General features: G+C 39.4%; 1 long non-coding RNA gene across 1 annotated transcript in view; it reads right to left on the reverse strand.

Annotated features, from left to right (window-relative positions):
- Positions 1–5,339: 5,339 nt before the first annotated feature.
- Positions 5,340–27,072, reverse strand: part of LOC123478369 (uncharacterized) — a 108,413-nt gene continuing 86,680 nt past the window's right edge. Inside the window, exon 4 of the long non-coding RNA XR_008427062.2 lies at positions 5,340–7,433. This is a non-coding gene — a long non-coding RNA (uncharacterized lncRNA). The remainder of the gene's footprint in view (positions 7,434–27,072) is intronic.

Here is a 27,072-nt window from a genome sequence, read left to right on the forward strand (position 1 = left end):
ATTAATGGAGGTTGATTATTCTATTCTACTTTTATATCTTTCTGAAAATGTTCCACAATAAAATCCTTTTTAAAATTTAAGAAATGAGTTCTAATTTTTGTGTGTGGTAATAAAGTTACTATCTCGACTTATGCACATCACTTCATCTTGTCCTATGATGGAACCACAATCGAACGCTTTGGTAGAGCCTTCCATTAAGAAGAAAACCACTGACTGTGAACTTCCCATGCCTCCCCCCACCCCATGTACTTTAAATATTTAGTTTAAGCGAATCTTCTTTGCTTTCTATTCTGGATAAGGAGGAATCTCTCCTTCTCTCCAAAACTAACTCCCCTGACTTCTTCCAAGAACTTACCTAATTATTCTTTTAGCATTTTATATGCATTCCATACTTCTCACCCACATTCAAGTAGGCACAGGCTAACCTACCTTTCAAAAAATTGCACAATGCAGCCACCTGGCAAGCTCAGAAGAATAAATTAAAAGAGGTCATTGTGTTTCTCTCTTCTCTACCAAGAGATACCAGAACATCAACTTGAGAAGACTGAAGGTGGTTTCTCTTTCTGGGAATGTGAGCATCTTAGAATCACTTAGGGACTCGCCCTCAGACAGGGAGGAAGAGGCATTTGAGGTCACGGAGGGTGGCTTCCTTCAGAAAGCTGGGCAAGTCGTCACCCCGTCCAGGGAAACGTGGGATTCTATACCCACTAGCTGCACTTTACTTGTTTCAGCACCACAGGTCTTGGAGGTCTTTCTGTGTGCTCAGCTTGCTCATTCTATTGTTTTCTTCTTTGCAGATGCAAACAATTCCTTTGGATGGCAGAATTATAATTTCTTTAACCATATAGTTTGTATTCTGAAGCTTTAACGTACAAAACTCTTGCATCTTTGGGGGCAGAGGAAGACAGGGAAACAGAAATGGATGAGCAAAGTACCACCCACCACCAAGCCAATGCTGAGGGTCACACTGTCCAGGACCCAGATGCCAGCTCAGACCCCATGGGTCAGGAGACAGTGTCCACCCTGCGTTTGATTGTGCAAGTCTTTGATATTATTGCATAATTAAAGGAAAGAGCAAGGCCTCCAGAAGGAGATACCAAAGTGTCTGCAGCAAAGGGTGGGTATATTCTTGCATTACTTATTGGAAAGGTCAAAACATGTTCCTATATGAAACCTAAAGTTTCAGGAGTGTTTTCCAAGTACGGCTCTCACCACAGCTGAATTTAATAAACAATACATCTAATTTATTAGTGATGATAACATATCTGCTGCTTATATTTTATTATCACTAGTTATTTTAAAACTGCTTTGCTTTATCTATTATAAAATAACTCAAAAATCTTTAATGAATATTTAACTACCAAATCTAATGATCTTTCATAATTTCTATCTGTCTTTGTGTCTCCACTTGACGTGTGCCTCTGCTAACACAGTAACAGAGCAAGCTGAATTTTCCACCCTGCTTGAAATTCTTCCTCTTCCACTTGGCTAATTCCTTGCTAGCCTTATTCTCCTCCTACTTCTCTGATTATTCCTCTGTCTCCTTCCTGACCTTGCTTGTTCCTCATCTTTAAACTCATCACAGAGATGTAAAGTACAGCATAGGGAATATAGTCAATAAGATTGTAATAACTATGTATGGTGCCAGGTGTGTACTTGAAGTATCAGGGGGACCACTTTGTAAAGTATATGATTATGTAACCACTATGCAATGCACTGGAAATTAATACAAAATGATACTGAAAGTACTGTAATTAAAAAAACTAAAAAACAATAATTTAAAATGGTAAAAAAGGAAATAGTACTAGACATAAGTAGATACATTTTAGAGTGATAACATCATATTATAACTGTAGCTATAATAAGCCTGAATCCATCTGTACCTTAGAAGAAAGCTTCAAGAGCTATAAAGAAAAAAAGAGAGAACTAAACAAACCCCTGATGATAGTAGGACAACGTGACACACTTCTCTCTATTCCAATCACTATTGGTAGGACAGGGAAACAAAAAAGCATTAGAATGTAGAAGGATTGAACACCATGATCAACAAACTTGACCTAACTGACATTTCTAGAAGATTGTACTCAACGTTTCACAGTACGCATTTTTACACATATTCTTTTCCAGTGTAATGGAACATTTACCAAAACAGAAAATTTGCCAGGCCATAAAGCAAGTCCTAACACATTTCAAAGGATTGAAATAATACCAAGAATGTTTTCTGACTTCAGTGGGATTAAGCTAAAATCACTAACAGAAAGAAAACTAGAAAGTTTCCATATTTGTTACAGTGAAGCAATGCATTTCTGAATAGCCCATGGGTCAAATTAGAAAAGACACATCTCAAAGCCATAATGTTGAACAAAAAGAAGCCAGATGCCAAAGAGTAGATACCATACTGTATGGTTTCAATTATGCAATGTTCCAAAACATCTCTAGTGATAGAGATCAGAACAATAGCTATGTATCGGCGGAGGATTATCATGAGAGACTTCTAGGGTGGAGATATTATTCTAGATCATGATCTTTGTATGTTACTTGGGTGTATCCCATAGTAAAATTTCACTGAGCTAGACACTTAAAATTTGTACATCTTATTATTTATAGTTCAACACCAATGTGTATCAAAAGAAAGAAGTGACTTATTTTTTTTTAGTGGAAGTTCTCTTTAGCATCAATCTTCGTTTTTCCTTATCAACAACCACAGTTTCAGTTATTTCCTTGAAGTCTGTGCTCTATAACTTTATTCTACTCCTGATTTGTAACTTTGCTACCAGTCCCGAATATTTAAATCCCTTGTAAGTGAATGTGTAGTTCATAATTGCAATTGTAGCACATTTAAAACTGCCTTCTGCTAAAAAGAGATGATTATCTTGCCTTCCTAAGGGCACCGTCATTAACCCAGATACGCAGGCTCACCATATAATTGTCTTTAAATTTTCCCTCTTTTTAAGTGCCCTTACCTGACCATGACTACTTGATGGTAGTTCCTTTAGATTATCGCTTGAGCACCCCATTATTTCCATTTGAAGGACACACAGCCTTATATGGAGAACTGCAGTTTCCCTGCTTGGGCTGTTGGACTAGTCTCCCCACTGGCCTCAGCTTCCAGTCTCTCCTTCCAAAACTTCCTTTGCACAGCTGCTGCATGAATTGTCTGAAAGCACTGGTTTGATCATTGCTTCTCTTATTAAAAATACCTTTTATTATTTTCCACTAACCGAAAGAAACATGAGACATTTTGAGCCTGATACATAAAGTGTTTCAGAATCTGACCCCAACCTGTTTTTCCAGTTTGCCTGCAACTACCGCAGGTAAGTTGGCCCATTAGTTATGCCTCTAAGGATCTTCTTCCAGTTTATGCTCCCGCCTGGCATGTCCTCATTTCTCCCCAGCTCTTTAAATCAGATTCATCACTGAAGAGCATTATACCACCATGGACCTCAGGTTTTGCAATCCACAGAGTAATGCAAAGCCGAGCTTCGCCACTTTCCGGCACCGTGAGTTTGAGCAAATCACTTACCCTTGGATTCTCAGTTTACTCATCTGTAGTCCACACGTAATTATTGGGTACTTTCCATCTGCCAGAAACTATACGAGGCCTAAAGGTACAAAGATGAGCAAAAACAAATAAATCCATCCCCGTCATCATAGAGCATCATCCTCTGAAATGATAGGCATGGACAAAAACATACAATATCCATTTTGCACAGTGGTTAGGACTAGAGGGAATATATGCAAAGCATGTAACACAAAGTAGGGAGACAAACAATAACAGTTATCATTATTAATAACCCCTGAAAACCCAGTCAAATATCCATCTTTGGGATACATTCTTACACTTCTCCAGTGACCTCTGGAAGTCAGCTGACTCTCATGACCACGCATCTACAAAGAGTCTCTCATTCTCCAAACTCTTCTTTCAATACTTTACCCTGCGTTTGGAAGCTGTGCTTTTTAGTTATGTCTGTTTGTTATAGTGCCATTAAATGTAGCAAATATTTTATCTCCATATCTCTGAGCATTTTAAAAGTATGTACGACGTTTTTTTAAAGTTCTGTGTTGACTAAAGCTCCCAGCACATGCTAAATATTTGTTGATATAATGAGTCCAGTTCTATGAATCTGAATCTCAGTGGAGCATTTGAAATGCTTCCAGCATTTTCTCCTCCCACACAGAAAACCAATCTGGCTAAGAATATTAGGAAGTGGAAACATCATTTCTCACCCTCTTTGTGAGTTCCTCCCACCCATTTTCCTCCTTAGCCTGCCAAAATGTTTCAAATCCCTAGGAGCCCAGGAAAAGGCTGGTTTGGGCAGCCAACAAGGGGGGAATGACATGCTGATGGAGAGGGGGGAAAACATTAAAGAGCCAGAGCCAGAATTTCTGAAAAAATATTTTAAAATTGCATTTCTAAAAGGATCCTTGATTCTTGAAGTATGTTTATTTTCCCCTCCAGCTTGGGAGATTTTCCAAGGGAAGTTAAAACCAAAATACTTCCCACTAAATTGGTTTGCCAAGTTTAGAATCTGCTAACTCATTGGGTTTTAGATTTAGAAAAGTAGTCACAAAGAATACTATTTCACCTTTTCTCTCTTTATTTTTATTTTTATTTATTTTATTGAATTTACTGGGGGAACAGTGATTAATAAAATTACATAGGTTTCAGGTGTAGAATTCTGTAACACATCATCTGTATATTGTATTGTGTGTTCACCCCCCCCAAGTCACGTCTCCCACTTCACCTTTCCCCAGGGAAACAATTTCTAGGTTGAAAACCTTGCAGAGGTGTCCAACCTTTTGGCGTCTCTGAGCCACACTGCAAGAAAAGTTGTCTTGGGCCACACATTAAACACATCGTGACATGTAATTGCAAAAAAATCTCATAATGCTTTCAGTAAATTTACAATTTTGCATTGGGCCACATTCATAGCCAGCCTGAGTCGCATGTGGTCTGCGGGCCGCAGGTGGGACACCCCTGCTGGTAAAGTATTCTAAGACAATAAGTTATACCCACGTAACATTTTCTGAGTGTTACATTAAATAATTTACAACACAAGGGTTTTGTTTCCTGCCAATACATTTATGTTTGAAAACTGATGAGAACACTATTTTGTAAGAATCTGAAATTTTTTAAAATCCATAATACTGAAAGAAAAAGAGAGGAGGTGAGAGTAAATCTTAAAACTATGTGATTATAAGCAGCCATATTTGTAGTAGTGTTTCATTATATTCCCCTCAAAACATCTGAAACCAATATTCTAAAATATCATTAGAAAACAGCCACCCATACCTGCCCATGCCCCCGCTGCTTACCAACCAATAAATATCTGTTAACATCAACCATCGAATCTGATGGATCAGTCCTATTTTGTACCCTGTGTCTGTTAAACCTCACAGATATTTTCTGAATGACAGTGGCCTACAAGGCACTATGTTAGGTTCTGTAGGGATATAAAAATGAATGACAGCCTCAGCCCTTCAGAATCAGAACTCGGTCATGGAAACAGACATCTATAGCTGTAATACAAAGAGAAAATACACAAAGCATCACTTCAAAAACATGGTAATAGAGATACATACACTGTGACTCAGAAGAAAAAACTCATGCATAGCTGGATGGGTGAGTAGAAGGTCTTAATTCATCAGGGGGAATCTAGAAAGGCTTGATGGAGAGGTGACATTTGATTAGTTAATAAGTAGGAAATACTTTGGGGTTGGGGAGAGGGAGAAGGAAGTTTTCCAGACAGAAGGAACAATTGGAGAAAAGAGTTTACAAAATATATCTTTTAAAGTGGATGTGGGTGTGTAGGGTGTTGGTGGTAGGGCACAAGGAAGAGTGCAGGGGAAGCTTAGATTGGAAAGGTCAGTGAATAGCCCGTGTCAAGTGTGAAGCACTCGGGAGTTCTAACAGCAGGGGTATGCTGGTGTCCCAATGGACTTATGGGCTCAGGCTGAACCTGGCTGCAAGGATAGACTCTAGAGGGGCAGGTACATCTGTATGTCCTCTTTGGAGAAGTGTCTATTCAGATCCTATGCCCATTTTTTAATTGGATTGTTTATCTTCTGGGTGTTGAGTCATTTTGAGTTCTTTATGTATTTTGGAGATCCAACCCTTGTCCAATGTATCATTGGCAAATATGTTCTCCTATAGTCAGTTCCCTTTTCATTTTGATGATGGTTTCTTTAGCTGTGGTTTCTTTAGAGGCTTTTTAGTTTGATGTCTGTAGTCCCATTTGTTTATTTTTTCCTTTATTTCCCTTGCCCTATAAGAGGAACCTAATGAACAAAATAAACTAGAGAACTAAACAGAACCACAGCCATGGAAACATGGAACAGACTGACGGTGACCAGAGGGGAGTGGGGAGAGGGGTAATGGAAGAAAGAAGGGGAAGGGACTAGACAAAGAACATGTATGAATGACCCATGGACATGGATGACAGTGTGGGAATTAACTGTGGGAGTGGGAGGTAGGATAGGCAGAGGAGGGCAAAGGGGGAAAAATTGGGACAACTGTAGGAGAACAACAACAAAAAGATTTAAACACACACACACAGAAATAAAGGGGCAGGCACAGATTCTTTGTCAGGAGAGAAAATGAGATGCAGCCCTAGAAAGAGTGATGATAGTTGTCACATTCAAGGACAAACCTAAGAAAAGGGAGGAAGAACTCAGAACCACCGACCCAGAGTATGGACATGGAACAGGTGATGGGCTAAGATGTAGGCCCTGGAAACTTCCAGCATGCCCTTGTGTAGGAGGTGACCCTAATTATGAGCATGTAGCTGACTTGATGACCCAGGGCCAAGATTCAATGACTCTCACGTCACCTACATGACCACTTGGGAAAGCAGATGGTTTTCTTGTCTACGGAATATAAAACAACTGGTCGTATTAATTTTTTTTGAGTTTTATTCAACTGATTCTTTCAGAATTTTATAAAGGTGGTCTTTTTAGGTGAATTCATGGATGACTTAGCAGATGTGACAGCATACATTTTGGGTTTAACAGTATGCGTTTTTGATAGGAATGGATCACTAGCATATATTTTAGATCCTGCAGATCGTATCTCAAGGCTTTTTCCTATTAGCATTTTAGAAACTGACCACACTCCTCTTAAGTCCTACAATCAATGAGCTATTTAATAATCATTTTATATACTTGGGAAGAAAAAGAAGATGTGATAGTTCTTACATATGAGGGGGGACACAAAAAACCCATTTATTTATGTATAAAAATGTGTATTTATTCTTACATGTTTAAACTTCAGTCACCTTCAAAGTACTCTCCATTTGATGCAACACACCTATCAAGATGTTTCTTTTCCCCTGCTCAAAACAGTGTTTGAACCTGTCGATTTTTAGTGCTTCTGCTCTTTTTTGTTTCACCTCTTCCATATCAGCAAAAAGTTTCCCTTTGAGGACTTTTTTCATCTGGGGAGACAAAAGAAAAAAGTTGCTCAGGGCAAGATCAGGGGAATAGGGAGGGTGGGGCATGGGGGTCATGCCATTTTTGGTCAAAAGCTGCCGAACACTCAGAGCCGTGTGCTCAGACGCACTCATAAATCACCCGTCATGAAATGGGCTAACACATTGCAACAATCTTCAGAAACATTCACTGAAGCTGAACGCAGACTCTTACAACACCACCAGCAGGTACACTGGTACAGATGGGTTCCTAGAACACTCACCTAGTAAGGGAGGCCTGTTCTACAAGGGGCCTGCCCTCCAGAAGATAATTCTGTCTTTGAGGGGTCCTCTCTCCTATAGCAAGAGACCAAAGGTAGTATAACAAGTTGGAAAACCAACACTTGAATTTTATCCTCCCCAATTTTATTTTGTATCTATATTATAAAAGAATCTAGTTTAGTAGCTCATTTTAGAGATATGTTGACATAAAATTTCTGCTAATGCCCAATGCTAGTACCTCTTTCACACATTCCAACTCTTTTATTCTGCTTCCAACCTTCTAATTTATCTCTGCCTGCTCTCCAAAAACTAAAATATCTTTCCCTGCACAATTTCAAGATGCTGTCAGCAATGTACAGTACACAGACTAATCTATCTCCCTGTGAACATGTGAGGAAAGGGGCAGGGATTGATTGCCTTATGAAGGGTAGTCTCCTTTTCTAGTAATACCACCCCAAACATGCCTTTCCCTGCAACGATTCCCTGATAAAGGGGGAAAATGTACAAATCAAAGAGTAGAGATGATAGTCTAAGAGAAGAATCAGAAAAACCAACAATGATGCTTCAGAAAGCATCAAGGCAAGTTCAAGAAACAGCAGGAGATGTAAATGACTGAAGTTAAGACAATAGCCACAGACAGCAGTGAAAACTTAGACTGTAATAACAAGCTGCATGTGTTAGAACAGGGTTTTGGCCCCTGCCCAAACACTATTAGTCCCTGCTAAGACATTTTAACCATTATCCCTGGCTTTATTGATACATAATTGAATATAACATTGTGTAAGTTGTAAGGTGTATAACACGATGATCTGAAACACATATATATTGTAAAATGATCACCAAATAAGATTAGAGAATGGATAATAAATGATGTTATTGGTGTGTACCAATAGTACATTATCAATCCTTAAAAATAAATTTTACAGGTGTTAATACTTCAATGTATTAATTATATCAAAATAATTGGATTAAAAAGGCTACAAAAGGAAAAGAAAGATTTTAAGCCAGGAGGTTAAAAAAATGCAGTATGCCTAAGGTATTAAGCAACCATGGAAATAAGAAACTCTGAAGGGACCAAGGTTTGGGGAGCAGAGTGGGTGTGGAAAGGGGAGCATGTGAAGAGAAGGCCAGCGGAGTGTGTGGAGAGATCGTGAGTTTTTAATTCCCCGCTGCAGGTCAGGATGAAACGCCTCTCCCCTGTGGTGCCGTTATTCTCTACCATGGCGGCTATCACACCGCATCAGAATTGGTTTTGCTTGCTTGCTTGCTTTATATGGTTTTGTTTATGGATTTTTGCTTTTTTTTAATTAAGAACGTAATAATAGGTAGCATTTTGGAGCCCTGAAAACGTGCCTGTTATTCTGTGTCAGATACTTCATGCGCACCTATTTGCCTAATGATGAACGCGTGAGACAGGTGCCACGATTAGCCCCATTTTGCCCAGGAATTAAGATTAAGAAAGTTGCCAAAGCAGCTAAGCTTGAAAATCACAGAACCAAGGAGGTATCGCTCCAAAATCCATGCCCTTAATGGCTCCATTCTATGTTTCCACATATCATTAATTATAAAATATCCAAAGACAAATGGTCCTTATATTCTTATCACTTCTTGATTGTCTTTAATTCAGTTCACTGAAAGAAAATATTTATTGGAGTATATTCGCTAACTGTATCAGGAAACAGGCAATGAAACTCTAACAAATGCTTGTTTTTATGTTGATACATAATAACACAGGTGTCTCATATCTCTCTGGTCATCTTTTCTTTTTACAAAAGCAACCACGTAGTTCAACAGAGATTACTAGAATTTTAGCACCAACACTAGACCTCAGTACTCTACCAAGCTCTACAATCTCTAGAATCTAGAATTCTCTAACACCCTCCAGCTCTAAAATTCTGATATTCTACCCTGCTCATATTACTTTAATCCTCAAGAAATGTCTTTATTATATAGGAAACATTTAATCCAAATTTCTTGCCTGAACAAACTCAGGCATCCACACATTAAAATCTCGGTTTCACAGAGGAGTAATAATACAGCTATCCCATTAAATTCCAAATAAAAAAGATCCAGCTATCATCTCTTCCATCCACTAGTTCTTGCTAATTCCAAGTCTATGATTTCAGCTGCCTTTATTTGTCATCCAAAGCCTGTGATTCACTACATAGTTCAGCATTTACTTTGTAGACTCAAAATAGAGCACCGCCAGGCCTCTCTGCAGCTTTCATGTGCCCCGAACCCAGCCCAGCCCCAGCATAGCTGTGAGTACGGCCATCTGTTTCTGAAGTGCTGATGCCCACCCCTCCCTGAGTCATATCACCAGAGTGAAACAAATGTTTGCAAAAAGGCAGAAGCAACTGCTGACTTTTCACTTCTTCAAAGCACTGCCTCCAACACTTTGGCTCCCACGTAGTTACACTTCCTCAAACTACTCTTTCTGTGCTACAGTTGTGGGATTTTTAAAAGCAATTTTTCCAAGTCTTTTCACTTCCTGCAGGAGTACATCCCTTAAATTCAGATTTAGGATCCACCCAACCCCCCATGCAAACCAGAACACATGGTTAAAATCTAGTTTCTTGCTATTTAAAACAAGCATGCAATTTTATAAAAAATGCTATGGTGGGTATCCTCAATTCATGGTGACTATTGAAGCTCAAAGACTCCAAATAATTTTTATTAGTATATAAAAGTGCATATGATTACAAGTTAAAATCATCCAGTTATTAAAATTTTCTAATGAAACTAAGAGTTTCTGGCCAATTTAATCCCATCATTTTAATTTAGAAAAAGAGAGATGAGAAGCTGGTGGTAAGGTTCAAAGAATAAACAGAATTTTCAGCCTGTAAAAGAAGCCAGAGGTGATTCGGTTTATCATTTTCTTTCACTACATGGGGATTTGAGATGCCCAGAAAAAAATATTCAATAAATATATATGATATATAAGTAAATAATATATAAGTACAAAAATAGAAGCTTGATATAAATTAAGTGTGTGATTTAAAATTTGAGAAACACTGAAATAAGTAGGAAAAGTTTATTTTTATGTAGTTAGAGCAACCATTTTATGTATATAATAGATGAATGATTAAAAAATAATTACTTATAAATATACGTTAGAGTGCATAAAATGATGGGTTATAAAACCTGTTAATATCCCAGGCAGCCCTGAAAAAAGAATCCAACAGTTTTATGAGATCCAACATGAGACAGACAGAAAATGAGACACAGAAAATCTATTACCAACTTTAAGATTAAATCAAGGCTAAGCTGCCCTCCAAACCCTAAATCACGGAGCAGTCAAAGCACCAAGATGGCGGACCACATCTGCTGAATCCTAAGATCCCTCAGCAAGTGGGACCCTAAGAAACCTGTGCTGAAGTCAGGTGTGTTGGATGTTTGAGTGACAGGCCTAAGAAAGAGAAGGCAGAGTGGTCACCTCCATTGGTGTCCTAGTTGAGTCTCCTTTGGGACTCAGTGTCTGGGTACATCAGGTAGATGGGAAGAGCCTTGATAAGGCCATTGCCACGGGCCTGAAAAGTCCCCCTGAAGCTCTGTCCCTGGCTGGGCTTCAAACAGGTGTGACCCAGTGGGACTCTGTGTTCAGAGAGGCCAATGGACCTCTTTGCAGAACATTTTTTCCAAAAGGAAAAGCAGCAGTCAGTTGCCAACTGCTATCCAGTGACAAAACCTTAGTGTCAAAAGTGATGTTAATCCCACAATGACAGCTGTTACTTCAACCAATAGCTAGCAGAGCCTGGACACATATTTGGGTCCTAGTTTCAAAGGGTTTAAGTAAGAAAATAGAGGCTAGTTTGTTTCACCTCTTGAGGCTGAACAGCAGGAACACGGCCTCTAGCACAGTGTGAATCTCATAGGAAAGAGCCTTTCTTCCTCACTCCACCACCAACTACCAGGAAATGTTAACACCTGCAGAACACCAAAAAATACCAAATGGAAATTAATTGTACCTGGAAAAGAGGCTGGAAAAACAACGTAGCACATCTCTAACCAGTAAAATGGAGTGGAGAGACACTACAGGGGTGCCACACTTGTAATTTAGGTGTTGCCTGAAATACTTGGAGACAATGTTCAGGGGAATGAAGTTCCTGCAATTAGTAGGTATAAGTATTAAACCAACAAAATTTACATAGATGTTCTGTGACCTTATTTGTGTCTGTTGGCTGGAGAAATATTAGTTACTGGCCATACTTTAATGTGGCATAACTACTAACTACTGATAAATACTAAAAGAAACTGCAATCATATCTTTCATGTCTCTGCCCACCTCCCTCGTAGCTCCCCTCTACAAAATAGGAGGAGTTGTTCATCAGATTGGACAGAAATGAAGGAACTGATTGGTCACAGTGGCCAAAGCATACTAGCCCTGAGTTTTAGAAAGGGGTGCGAGAAGAGTGGATGGAGGATGGAGGAGGAAGTTTAACTCCAAACTCTAGTCTAAGTCATAGAACAAAACCTGGTCTTTGACCAGAGTTCTACTTTGCCATATGGAATTGTCTACAGCTATTAATAAAGGGATCACTTTAGCCCTGGCTGGTGTGGCTCAATGGATTGAACTCTGGCCTGAGAACCAAAGGGTTGCTAGTTCAGTTCCCAGTCAGGGCACATGCCTGGGTTGCAGACCAAGTCCCCAGTAGTGGTCACCTGAGACGCAACCACACATTGATGTTTCTCTCCCTCTCTTTCTCCCTCCCTTCCCCTCGCTCATAAAATAAATAAATAAAAACCCTTTTAAAAAATAAATAAAGGGATCACTTTATAGACCTTTTAAAATCCATGAAAGAAAAGAGATTGGTAGGTAAGATTTATTTATTTTCATCGAATATGTCAACACCTTCAGCCCTCATCTTTCACAATGCCATAAAAATTTTGTTAATTACAAAGACTCTAAAAATTTCCATGAGAATAATTTAAATAAGTACCCTGGGACTGCATGACCACAGTAGAACATTTTTATATCAAAAATCTGTATCAAACTCTTTACCCATTCTCTCCCAATACAACATCGTGAATGGTAATGTGACCTCTTGACATCCTTTGCCAAGAGAGATTCTCCAGTGGGAATTTATACCCTACATCTGCCAGAAGGAATCCATGAATGTGATTACCTCAGATGGCTTAGGAGCCAGGCCCCACCTGCCACTGGAAACCCACCATGCATCTCAGATACACCCGTTTTCTGTAAAGCCATCCAGTGTGTGTATGGTTTGATCATGTAATATTAAAACACAGTCATTCACTTGTTCACTGTTTGCCACATGCCCAAAATATGTCTATGCATCTGCATTTTCTTAAAAATCAGTAGTTAAGCAGTATTTCACGAAATGCTTCAATGTTCCCCTTATCGCCCTAGTGTCCAAGTGCTGCTCTATTTCCGCTCACCATTGAACTAAGCAGGTAGGTACTGAAAACCCACTATGCAAGTACTATTAAATGTTATGGAGACAGCAGTGTGACACCCACAAAGATTTGTAACAGAATTTTTCAGAGTTGCTTAGAAAAGATGGTGATTCCCCCAAGCTGAGTCACAAGGAGCCCCGCTGAGACGGCTCGGCAGACTGAGGTGCATGAGGAGAGCACAGTCTGTGGTCTGTCCCCTCTTGAATGCTCACGGCTGTGTCTGGAGGTTACTCTTGAACCGTTCCAGATGTCAGAAGTGGTGCCTGTGGCAGATCCAAGACCAGGTGTCACTTGGTGTGCTGGCCACCACAATTTATTGCTAACTTGACCTTGGCCTGGGAAAATTGATTCCATCTTGGAATGTTGGCCTTCAAAGAGAGTGACAGGGAACACATGTAACTTCCCTTTACTGTACTTGAAGCTCTTCTATGATGTCATCTTGTACAGCTAAGGCATCACAATTCCATCCACCTCACCATGGGACTGACAGTGACTTCTGGAGGTCTCTAAGTCAACTCTATAAAACTCACCCAATTAGCCCAATAAACACCCCCAAACACACTTATCATCTTATGATAAAAGCAATGCAAAGGTGTCATGTTATACTTCTGGACATCAGAGGTCGGAAATGGGTTTTACTGGGCCTACCAGGGGACTGCTGTGGTCTGGGGGATCAAGGGCAGAATCTGTTTCCTTGACTTTTCCAGCTTCTGGAGGCCGCCTGCTGTTCTTGCCTTGAGCCCTCTTCCTTCATCTTCAAAGTCAGCCATGCGGTGCCTTCAAATCTCTAACCTCGATCTCCCTGCCTGTCTTTTCCACTTTAAAGGACCTGGTAGTTACATCGGGCCCACCTTTAAGATAATTCCCTTATCCAGCTGGAATCTTTATCTCCACAGATATCCAATCAAAGCTGCTCAGTCAAGAACCAGTGTCAAAACAAAAACACAGTTGTCAATCTATCATAAATAGGTCCTGAGTTCTTGCCTAAATGTTGCTATAAGAAGCATGTATTAACCAATCAACAAATATTTGGGTTGCTGGTATTTGTGAGTACGGTTGGAAATGACAGGTAAATCCGATGCAGATCCAGTCCCCAAATAGCTCTGAGCCTAATAACAAAGAGAAAGCTTGACTATGCGTGAGAATAACACAAGAAAGTGTTAAGTGCCAGACAAAACTCTATGAAAGAAAGTTATATATTTTAGTAGTAGGTCCGAGATGGACAGAGATGGCCGGAATTCCTGAGCCTACTACTGGCTACCTGCTATAGCCTGAGCTACCCCCAAAGTGGATTTCTCATGTCTTATAACTGGGTGTGTGCTCAGGTGCACACGAATGGGCATGCGTACACGCGCACACAAAGCATAAGGACATCCGAGAGCTAAAGTGGAGATCCTATTTGAAAGTACTGGCTGTGGCAAGTGTTGGACTGCGAAGCAAAGTGCTCCTTTCCGCTGCAGACAAGCCTAAGTCCACCTGCATCCGCTGATCCCTCCAGATGCAGGCAGAATAGCTCTCTTTGCCCTGCTCCCCTCAGCTCGCATCCTGACCTGGGCCCGCTGGACTGTGGTGGTCTACAAGGGAAAAGAACCCAGAAAAGATGACGCATTTAAGCAAAATTGTGTTGAGGAAAGAGGACATGTTTCTCTCAGGCCATGAATAGTACTCAAAACAGTTCAACCCAGGTCTCCTTGTTGCTTTCTGTGAGCCCACTGGGCTGTCTGTGGGAGTGGGGGGAAGAGGGGTTCAAAGATACTGGGGTGGGGGGGCACATTGTCTCCTGCAAAACAGGAGCAAGCCTCTAGTCCTCTTCAGCTTCACTGTAGAAAAATGGAAAGTGAGTCCAAAATCAGAGTTAAGCACAAGAAAGAGGCTGTACCTCCAAAAAGACAAAATCTAGTAAGTCACGTATAAACACTTGCACTCATAACCTTCTCGATTTTTATGTTAAAACGCCTGTGCTTAGTGCCATTACTCCATAATGACTCAGGAGTCCACTTTGTCCCTGACCCAGGTCACTGCCACCCCCTCCTCATCCTCACTCAGAAATGAGAGAAAGAACAGATGAAAAATGTCTTGATTTCCCATTACAGGAACACACAGAGCATTGAATGAGATACTTAACCCCTGTTGGAATCCCTCATGTCTTACAATTGTTTCTTTTGTGCATTTTTATCCTTCTTACAGGAAATTAAAAAGAAAAGTCTTCAGGGCTATCACTATTTCTGACCTAACTCAGAATCTGAACTACAATTCCGTTTTATATACTTTTCATTTTAACACACACACTATTTTCTCTGTGTGTGAGAATGAACCAATCTCAGCATTCAGTGAGCCATGACTACATCTGAAAGGCTCACGGCCATCCCAGCGCATTCACTGTGCAGGCTCAGTGCATTACCATAAATGTATGAAATGAAGTCATATATTTTCAATTACTCCATTCATGCAAATGCCTTTTCCAAGCACAGATTCTTATTGTGAGGCCAGCTGTTTGTTTCGTATTACAGTTCAAGAGCCAATTCCAAGGGCAATAAAAGTTTTGCTATGCATCACTGTCTAAAAGAGAGTGACATACCAGCTCAGCAAAGAACTGGGACTTTACAGTCTTCCCATAGTGTGAAATCCCCCACACGTCAGCGACAACAGTTTCCGACATTGCTGAGGACCACTAAAAAAGTACCATATCTAAGAAAATTTTCAAATGTTGGCTAACAGTGGGTTTTTCTTGTTGTCTGTTTGGTTTTTTTATTTTGGGGGGCTATAACATGATGCCATTGGGAAGATGTACCTGCCTAAAAAACAGAATGAAGTATAATAGCTTATGCTGTAGGTGTTGGCCGGTCCAGGCCATTGAATCCCAGGTATAGTTCAGCCAAAAAGTTTAAACAGAATAATTCACAGTAGTGTTGAAGAAATATACAAGGACGGGGAGTCCATTTCTGCTTAAACTGAATGCACACAATTTTTCCTGCCGTTGGTACTTTGAAATGGAGAAAGTGAGCATTAATGCCTGCCTAATCTTTGGGCTGCTACAATTACAGAGGCTGTTTCTACTCCCACTAGAGGAAATCAGCTAACGTTGCATTTACTCAGCTAGAAGTAGGTGTTCATGAAACAATAGATGGAGGAAGCAGGAGGTAAATACAAGTTCCACAACCTAAATTTCACACAGGTTACACTGGTCTAGACTGCCCATAGGAATGCTAATCTTCTCCCTCATACATGCATTCAACTTAATGAAATAAAGAATATGTTGAGGGTGTTTAGGGAAAACATTAGAATTGCTCCCCAGGATGAAAAAAGAGTAACCTAATTCCTTTATAATGTCATAAAAAACACATGCATAGGCTTCCAAAGTCATGGGTAAAATGTCAAGTTTAACCATGGAATGCTTTATTGAGAAAATACCTATTATAGAGCCACAGCCTAAAATCTCTGATTTCACTGAATATCACTAAAATCGAATACCAGATTCTTCTCACTTTATCAAAGTAAATAATACCTAGAAAAATCATTGTTCATACAACTAAAATAAAGTTGTGTAATAATCCCTCACAATGAGCAAACCATCTCCACGCAGTAACGCCATTTTTGATACTGTATACACAAACAGCTCAGCAATTAATAGTAGCATAGATGGACAGTTTACTATCACTGATAGCCTTAGACTTAACACTCTCAAAGTAGAGGAACTTTGAAAGGTAGCCCTAGCTGGGTGGCTCAGTTGATTGGAGCATCACCCTGTACACCAGAAGGTGGCGGGTTCGATCCCCGGTCAGGGCACATATCCAGGTTGTGGGTTTGATCCCTTGTCAGGGTGCTTACCAGAGGCAGATCCATCTTCTTCACTCACATCGATGTTTCTGTCTCTCCCCCACCTCCCTTTCTCTCTCTCTAAAATCAGTAAGCATATCCTCAGGTAAGGATTTAAAACAATAAAGAAAAATAAAAAGTTTTTAAAGATTTTATTTATTTATTTTTAGAGAGGAGAAGGGAAGGAGAAAGAGAGGGAGAGAAACATCAATGTGTGGTTGCCTCTTGAGTGTCCTGCTCCTGGGAACCTGGCCCGCCACCCAGGCATGTGCCCTGACTGGGAATCAAACCAGCGACCCTTTGGTTTGCAGGCCAGTGCTCAATCCACTGAGCCACACCAGCCAGGGCAAAAAATAAATTTAAAAAAAAATAAAGAACTTTAAAAGTAAAGTGACTAACCAGCTTTGTGAATTTTGTACTCTTGTGCCTGATCCTGCAGGAAATCTTTGCTGTTTGCTTTAGCAAAGTAACTGTGCAGTTTTATCTCCTTGAATCTTACTTGTCCCTGGAGACTTGCATTCAATTCTATTCTACACCTGTAGACTGAAAGGATGTTTCTCACATATGTTGTTCAGATTTTATCTTCCTACATGGTCATGAGAGAAAAACTCAGAAAAATAAAACTAAAGATTTTACTGGCAAATACACAAAATCTAATGTTTTCTTTTATAATCTAAGAATATAACTCTTTAGTAGATCTAACTTAGTCCAGCTAGCCTCTTCTGAGGCTTCCTGTTTATATACAAGTTAATATGTTTAGAGTGCTAAGGATTTCACTTTACCTAATCTTAGCTAAGGAACTAAAACTACATAAACAGGAAGACTGAAAAAACTTAATTTATTAAATAGACCCAGGTTAGATCTGAGGTTAGCCTCAGATTTGGAAAAGAAAGTGACTAGCTTTTGTGCAAGTGTGTATAATCTTTTTTCTCTGTAGACTGTTTTAAAATAGTGCATGTATAGTTTAACTATTTTTATATAGAGTAGTGCAATGATTTCTCATACAAATATTATACACATAAGAAAGTCCATCATCCACCCATCATTTTAAAAAATGATCTGTCCATCATTTAGAATAAAGTATTACTATAAATACAAAATTAAAATGTCAGATCATCAGACCCCAATCTACTAAACATGTCAGATTCATCCTAAAAATGATGAGAGGTTTTTAAAAGATAAGCTCCTTTAGCCCTGGCTGGTGTGGCTCAGTGGATTGAGCACTGGCCTGCGAACCAAAGGGTTGCTGGTTTGATTGCCAGTCAGGGCACATGCCTGGGTTGCAGGCCAGATCCCCAGTAAGGGGTGCACTAGAGGCAACCACACATTGATGTTTCCCTCCCCCTCTTTCTCCCTCCCTTCCCCCTCTCTAAAAACAAATAAATAAAATACTTAAGAAAAAAAATAAAAGATAAGCTCCTTTAGACCTGCCCATGACTTTGTTGTTTTTGTTGTCAGTTACTAATTTCTTAGAATGCCTGATACAGTCTATGATGATATACAAGATCAAGTAATAGTTGATATATTTTTGGCAGTTACAATGTGTCAGATCATTCCAAACAACACATTCCAGGAATGACAATGAACGAGTAGAAAGTACTCCTGTTTGGAAGTTGTGAAAGAAACATCTTTATCATGTTAACTCATATTTTGATAAGATTATTTAAAATACACCCATGATTACTGGAGTGGATAAAGATACACGTTTAAATTCTTCTAAGCAACAGTTTCGCAACACCGATAGTATCTCAAAGAATAGGTTCTTAAAAAAACACTTTCTTCAGCCAAATTATTTTGTTTTTTAATGCTTAAATAACGATGCCATACCTTCAACATAAATTGTTGGTAGATTTGAGAAATTGAGAAAAACAGGGATATAAAAAAGGTAAACCATAAATATATTCCCTTAGTAATGTGTTAGTTTCATATTCTGTTGTAACACAGACATTTAATTCATCCAAGTGAAGTTTATAATTATTCAGTCGTTTTCTTAAAGTTATTCTGTCAGTGGAGATCCGTGTTTAAACTTCTTAAGTTTTTCTTCATCATTTTATATTTTTGAATGATTTTTTCGCCCACAAGATTTCCCATACTTTTATTACAAATTGAGGAGTGTTCCATTTCTGTTTATGGTCTTGTTAGGCAGTCAACTTGCCTTCTTACCTATTTGGTTCTGTTCTTGTTTTTTTTTAAGAAGAAAAACATTTATGCAAATTTTGATACTTTCTTCTTCAGAATCTATTTTTTGATGTCACAGTTGTCACTGAACTAATTAGAATTTCTCAACTGACATCAAAAATAGTGTTGTTAAAAATCATACCTTTGATGTTACGCTAGTAGATACACTCTTGTCTCTCATTTTATCCTCAATATTCCACAGCATGTCAAACACCTGTCTTCCTAGGCCTAACTAACTTTTCATCCAGACTTGATGCTGAATTTAATTTAGTGTTTTTATTATCTATTGAGATCGTTGTTTTTCTCATGTGAATTTTTACTATGTTCAATTTTGGCCTATTCTTCCAATACTGAATTACCTTGGAATTAATGGACTTTGTACTACTCTGTTCATATAGTAACCAGCTTCTGCACAATCTTCTGTTTGGGGAAGATTATGCATTATTGAATCTGTAAATCTCCAAGTTAGAAGCCAGAAACTCATTTCTTCAGCCTCCCTCTGCATCTTCCACATCAACCAAGATCAGCTAACCAGATACACAAGCTAATGTCAAAATCAATGCCACGGAGAAGCAGGTATCGCATAAATACCTCCAATCTGGCAGCATGGCCACTGCGAAGCCCAGTGGTAAAAAGCAGCAATGGCCAGGCTCCCTCCACATCTCCCACATCAGCGACACAGACGTGAAGCCTGTGCCCAGAGGAAAGACCAGAGAATCTCCTCCTGGAGCAGTCGCATGGCTGGCTGGGTGTGTGGGAATCAGCTCCAGAGGCAGAGGCTCGGGCCCTGAGAAAGTCTGTAAGCTACACCCAGTAACTTCATTTCTAAAAAAGCCAGACTGCATTCTGTGTTACAACTGATTAAATCAATAATTTCTAATTAAAATGATTTACTAAGGACTTTAGTTTGCTAACATTTTACCTTTTTAAAAAGAAATCCTCACCCAAGGATATGTTTATTGATTTTTTAGATAGAGAGGAAAGGGGAAAAGAGAGAGGAACATTGATTGGTTGCCTCTGGCACACACCCCAGCTGGGGATCTAACTCTAACCCAGGTATGTGACCTGATGGGAATTGAACCTTCAACCTTTTGGTATATGGAACGCTGCTCCAAACAACTTAGCCACCTGGCCAGGGCTGCTTGCATTTTATCAAGGATATTTTTACAAGGTGTAAACAAGAAAAATGGCTCTAAAATTTTCTGTGCTGAGGTGAAATAGAGTGAAGGTTAGTTTTGTTAAATGTTGATATTGAATGTTGATAAAATGAATTGATATGTGACTTCAGTAAAATTTGAGACATTTACCATTTTTTTCTACCCTGAAAGAGCTGAAATAACTGGTGAGTTTTGTTCCTTAAATATGTGACAGAAAATCTCTTACATATATTTAATTCTTATACCATAGGTATAGATCTATTTAGTTTTTATTAAGATTTCTTCTTCAAAAGTTTAGACAGTTTATTTTTTAAGTATTAACTTTATTTACATTTTTACATCAGCAAAAATCTCAATTTTTAATCTTCTCTATATCTGACTGTATTACAGAGCATTTTCAATTTACCTTCTTTTCAACTAATTTTTCAGGAACTTTCTCTATTTTATTTTTCTTTTCCCTTTTTAAATTAAGGTTCCAAAAAGCAGCAGGATGGTAGAGAATGGCAAAGACAGTGATGTCCTCTGCGAGGCAAAATAATCTTATTTGATTATTATTCCAAAAGAAAAACCTCAAACATGGGAGGGATGCTGTATATATGAAGGGACCCAAAAAACTGGAATTACCTTCTGGAGGGTGGACCCCTTGTAGCACAGGGTTTCCCCACTACGTGAGTGTTCTAGGAACCCATCCGTATCAGTGCACCAGCTGGTGTTGTTGTGAGAGGCTGCTGTTTGCTTCAGTGAATTTTTTTTGAGACTCTGTCAACATGTTTGCCCATTTCATGATGGGTGACTTACAAGCACACCTGCCCACACTGTGCTGAGTGTTCAGCAGTTTTTAACCAAAAACAGCATGACCTCCATGCCCCACCTTCCCTATTCACCTGATCTGGCCCCTGACACCTTTATGTTTGTTTTCCTGGATGGAAAATCATCAAAGAGAAACATTTTGCCAATGTGGAAGAGGTGAAACAAAGGCAGAAGCACTAAAGGGCATCAAAATCAATGAGTTCAAAAACTTTTGACTGGTGGAAAAAAGTCTCAATATGTGTATTGCATCAAATGGAGAGTGCTTTAAAGATGACTGAAGTTTAAGCATCTAAGAATAAATATACAATTTTTATAAATAAATTCTGTTTTGGGGGGTTTCCCCTGTATGTAGTGTAATTTTATAAGTAAATAAATTTTAAAAACTAAGCCTCAGAGAGGCTGGAACTTGCCAAAGTGACTCAGAATAACACATTCATTTCTGATGCAGTTTTCTCACTCCTCTTTTTTGCATAAAGATTAAAATATCACTAGACTACTACCATTGGTTGACACATCTATCTAATAGGCACTGTTCTAATGCCTTCTTATTTGGGTCTCATTTAATGAAAAAAAAACCACTATAAAAGTACAATTATTTTCCCATAATTGAAGCACTAAAAATAGTTAATTCACCTCAGGCAAGGGAAGCTTGGCACAGAGGCCCAGTTGTTCCTGCAGATGTAAGGAATGGGCTAATGTGTCATGTCTCCTTCAGAAACTATAATCTCAGCATTTGCGTCTCAGTAAATTATCCTGAGTGAGGAAGGAAGGAAGGAAGGAAGGAAGGAAGGAAGGAAGGAAGGAAGGAAGAGGGAGAAAGAGAGACTGCATTTATAATACTCTGCTCCTAATAATGTTTCATTTCTTTGTTAAAGGGGAAAATTGCACATGATGCTTGTTAAAAATGGCATGAAAGACTTTATTCAAGATTATATCATCTCACACCTGTCAGAATGGCTATAAGTCAACAAACAAGGGCTGGTGAGGATGTGGAGAGAAGGGAACCCTCGTGCACTGTTGGTGGGAATGCAGCCTGGTGCGGCCACTGTGGGAAACAACATGGAGTTTTCTCAAAAAATTAAAAATGGAACTGCCTGATCACCCAGCAATCCCACTGCTGGGAATACTTTCAAAGAAATTCAAAGCGCGGATTTGAAAGAATATACACACCCCTGTGTTCATTGCTGCGTTATTTACAATAGCCAATATTTGGAAGTAGCCCCAGTGCCCCTCAGTAGATGAGTGGATAGGAAAAGCTGTGGTATGTGGAAAAAGGGCTCATGGACATGGACTACAGTGTGGTGACTGCTGGGGGGAGGGGGCATAAGAGGACTAAATGGCAACGGAAAAAAATACAAAAACGATTTTTTTTAAAAGCTGTGGCTCATTTACACAATGGAATACTACTTGGCTGTAAAAAAGAAGGTTATCTTACCTTTAGTGACAGCAAGGATGGACCTGGAGAATATTATGCTAAGTGAAATAAGCAAGTCAGAGAAAGACAAGCCCCATATGATTTCACATATATGTGGAATCTATGAACAAAATAAATAAACAAAATAGGAACAGACTCATATTCAGAAAATAGAGTGATATCTGTTAGAGGAGAGTGGAGCTGGGTAAAAAAGGTGATGGGATTAAGTAGGGGGAAAATTTATAGACACAGACAACAGGATGGGGATTATCAGAGGGAAAGGGGGCCTGTGGGGGGAGGTAGAGGGAGGTAAAGGGAGGATAAATGGTGATGGAAGGAGATTTGACTTGGGGTGGCGAATGTATAATAAAATATACAGATGAGGTATTGTAGAATTGTACCCCTGAAACCTATGTGATGTTATTAACCAATGTCACCCCAATAAATTCAGTAAAGATACTTTTAAGGATTAAAACACAACCACCACAAAGAGGCCACTACGACAGTGGTCGATGGGAAAGCGAGGCGGAGCTCAGTCCCACGGGAACACAAGGCGGGGACGCCCTGTGTAATCAGGCTGTGTCTGTATTTGGTAATGGGTGTTTATTGAAGTTAGCTTCCTACCCTCGCACGGTTACTGAGAGGCACGGGCCCAGTGTCTTCATGATTAAATTCCCAGGTCTTTGAGGAAGACGTGCCTGGATTGTAGGAGATTTGCCGTAGAAGAGGCAAAGGCAGAATTTGCAGTTGCGCGTGGGGGCCTCCAGGCTGCACAAATCCTTCCAAAGCCTGGGCAAGGCGAGACAGCCACGAAGGCAGCGCTGGCCTCGCCAGGTGCGTCTCTGTCTAACCACCAGGTACGTCTGAAAGTAGCACAACATAACATCGACTGTCAACTGCATATGTGACAACAAAAAACCTTTTTTTAAAAGTCTTATTGGTCATCTCTGTTTCTGTGAAGCGGATAAATCTGCCCCAAACCTCATCTCTCTAGCTGTCAAGATCTTCTACATCATGGGGGAGGAGAGGACCTTCTGCGCTTCAGGGTTGAGGAAGGATTTCCAATGCTTAACAAAACTTAGAACATTGGGGGTTCTGGCTCGTCAGCCCACGCTGGACCCCGCTGACGCAGCCCGGCCTGCATTCTCACGGTCGCTCGCAGGAGCTCAGAGCTCCACAGCACCCTTGCTAGTCCGTCTGTGCCCCGGGGTTTCTTCCCGGACCTCCGCCCGTCACGGCTCTGGGCAGTGTCCCAATCACAGGGGTGGTCTGACGACCCTCGCGTGAGCTGCCCAATGACCCGTGATCCCGGGGAAAAAATCCCAGTACCAGCAAAAACCAGAACTTTTTTTCTCTGAAGAATGGCCTGCCTTTTTGCCTTTCTCAGCTTAGGTTTTGTGAAAAACAAAAGTTTAAGTGGAGACTATTTTCTGAGTACCTGGCAACGTTGGCTTTCAGTCAGCCAACAAAAAAAGTCAGAAATAAGAATCTTGGAGCACAACGTAGGGCTACCTTCCGAGATGCAAAACATGAGAGTTCTTTATATTTCTTCCAGGTTCCTATTTCCTATGGCAGCAAATAAAACAGAGAATAGTAACAAAGTATCCTGCCATAGACATACATAAACATGATAGACATATCATATGTATATCATATACATCATATATATCACATATATCATATACATGTATGTTCCTTTATCATTTGTCTTGATTTTTCTGCATTTTCTATGATAGCCAACAAAATATGGATTTCTTTTGAAATGAAGAAATATTAGAAGTTAAAATATCATTCAAAAAAGAAAATAGAAAAAGCTTCATATCAGTAATTTTAGCATTCTCAGGATATGTATTTTTTTAGGAGAAAACAAAATGAAGAGCTAATATACAGTTTAGGAATAGCTATCCAAAATGTTTTTTATAATAATCTTGTCTACAATTATCTTAGGAGAAATTTAATGGTGAAAAGTCATGTATTGACAGAAACTTAAGCACACACTGGAACATTCTAGGACAAAAGTGTCTACTAATAACCTATGTGCGCCTTTCACAGCAGAGTATCCATTACAAACAAGTTTCCAGCTTCTATGCCCCACACAATACCAAGCTACTGCCACAGCCTCAACTATTACAATAGTTCAGTAAACATTAGTCTAGTAAGCTATCCTCTTTAAAATTGTGCTTCAAATAGTAAAGAAAGCTCTGCATTCTACGGGGAATTAGTTACACAAAAAAAGCTGCTACTGAGAATAGAACAAAGCTACCGTATTGCAAGGAGGATTTCATATTTTCATTGTATATCCTTTTTGTCCACCCCCACCCCAGCCCAGGGCTTGCCCCTGAGTTCCTGAAACAAAGTTTCCAACTAACTAAAAGGAAGTCCTGTCTAGATCAGATAACATCAGGCTTTTCTTATCTAAAGGATAACATTTCTTATATTTTGTGCTAATGTTATAGAAATATTTGCTTATTTCAGCTAGAATTTTATAGTTCATACAATCTAGTTCCTGAAATCAGTGATCAGGGAAAGCAGCTCTAGGGTAACTAGTGATGCTACAAATGGCTACTTTTTTATTTTTAAGAATCAAGAAAATTTTTAAACAAATGGTTTTGGGAGAACTGGACAGATAGATGCAAAAAATTGAAACTGAACTACTTTCTTATGCCACATACAAGAAATAAATTCAAAACGGATTAAAGACTTACATGTAAGACCTGAAACCATACAACTCCTAGAAGAACACATAGGCAGTAAACTCTGTGACATTCTTCTTAAAGATATTTTTTTGATATATATCCCTGGGCAATGGCAACAAAGGCAAAAATAAACAAATGTGACTACATCAAACTGAACAGCTTTTGCACAGCAAAGAAAGCCTTCACAGACCCAACAGGACAAAAAGACAACCTACTGAATAAGATAAACTATTTGCAAGTGATGTCTCCCGTAAGGGTTACTATCCAAATAAATACAGAGCTTGTATAACTCAACATAAAAGACACACACAGAAATAATGTGATTTAAAAAGTGATCAGAGGACCTGCATAGACTTTTCCCCAAGAGGACATACAGATGGCCAACAGGCACATGAAAAGATGCTCCACATCACTGATCACTGAGGAAATGCCAATCGAAATTTCAATGCATTGCCATCTCACACCTGTTAGAATAGCCATCATCAAAATGCCAACAAATAAAAGTATTGGCCAGAATATTGAGGGAAAAAAGAAACCCCTGTGCATTTTTTGTTGGGATTATAAACTGCTGCAGCCACTGTGGAAAACTGTATGGAGGTTCCTCAAAAAACTTAAAAATGGAACTGCTGTACAACGCAGCAACTCACCATTGGGCAGTGATCTGAAGGGTACAAGAATACCAATTCAAAAAGATACAGGAACCCCTGTGTTCTTCACAGCACTATTTACAACAGCCATGACATGGAAGCAACCCAGGTGTCCATCAACAGACAATGAATAAAGAAGATGCGGCACATGTATAGAGGCCCCAGCAGAAGGAAGGCTTGCTTGAGTGTGGTTGGTAGAGTACGTGAACGTCTCCCACGAGGTGGACGGTGTATGATATTAATATTACAGATTTACATGCTTATGAGTTTATACTGAAAGATTTTGTAATAAAGAGGGGCGTTATTTGTGCCTCAGCCTGTATAATGAAATATTACCCAGCCAGGAAAGGAGTGACATCTTGCCCCTTGCAACAACATGGATGGACCTTCAGGATATCGTGCTAAGTGAACTAAGTCAGAGAAGGGAAAATACTGTATGATGTCACTTGTATGTGGAGTCTTTAAAAAATGAACAAACATAGCAAAACAGAAACAGACTTATAGATACCAAAGCACACTGATGGTTACCAAAGGGGAGGGGTGTAGCAGGGAGGGTGAAAAAGGTAAATAAGAGGTAAAAACTTTCAGATATAAAGTAAGTAAGTTATGGATGTACACAGTACAGCATGTGGAATGCAGTCAATAATGTCATAATAACTTTGTACAGTGACAGGTGGCTACTGGACTCACTGTGGCGATCACTTCTTAAAGTATACAAATGTCAAATCATTGTGTCCTACACCAGAAAATAATATAATACCGTGTGTCCACTACCACTTAAAAAATAATCAAGATATTTTTACTTGGAAAACTGATTCCAAAATGGCATTTAGTTGACTGGATCGCGTGTGTAGAGTCAATCTAGAATCTACTCTAAAGTCAGTACACTAAATAATAAATAAATGACAGGTGATAGATTGGTAGATAGACGGACAGACAGACAGATAGGTAGATAGATAGAAGATGGTAGATGGGAGGATGGGAGGATGGATGATTGCATGGATGAATGGATTGACAGATAGATGGCGGACAGACAGACAGACCGGAGTATTTCCCAACAGTCTTAGAATCGTTTAGATATTCCCCCAAATAGAAATTCCTCTGCCTAACTGTTACCAGAGCCTGCCTTACCATTCTACTTTTTTCTTATGACTGCCCAATTTCAAACCCCAAATTTCAAATACGAGATACTAATTTAAATAAGGACTGGGGATGCCGCTTCTTTTGTCTCAGATATTCACAGTGAAT

The sequence above is a fragment of the Desmodus rotundus genome, chromosome 6 (assembly GCF_022682495.2).
Source record: "Desmodus rotundus isolate HL8 chromosome 6, HLdesRot8A.1, whole genome shotgun sequence".
Taxonomy (NCBI): domain Eukaryota; kingdom Metazoa; phylum Chordata; class Mammalia; order Chiroptera; family Phyllostomidae; genus Desmodus; species Desmodus rotundus.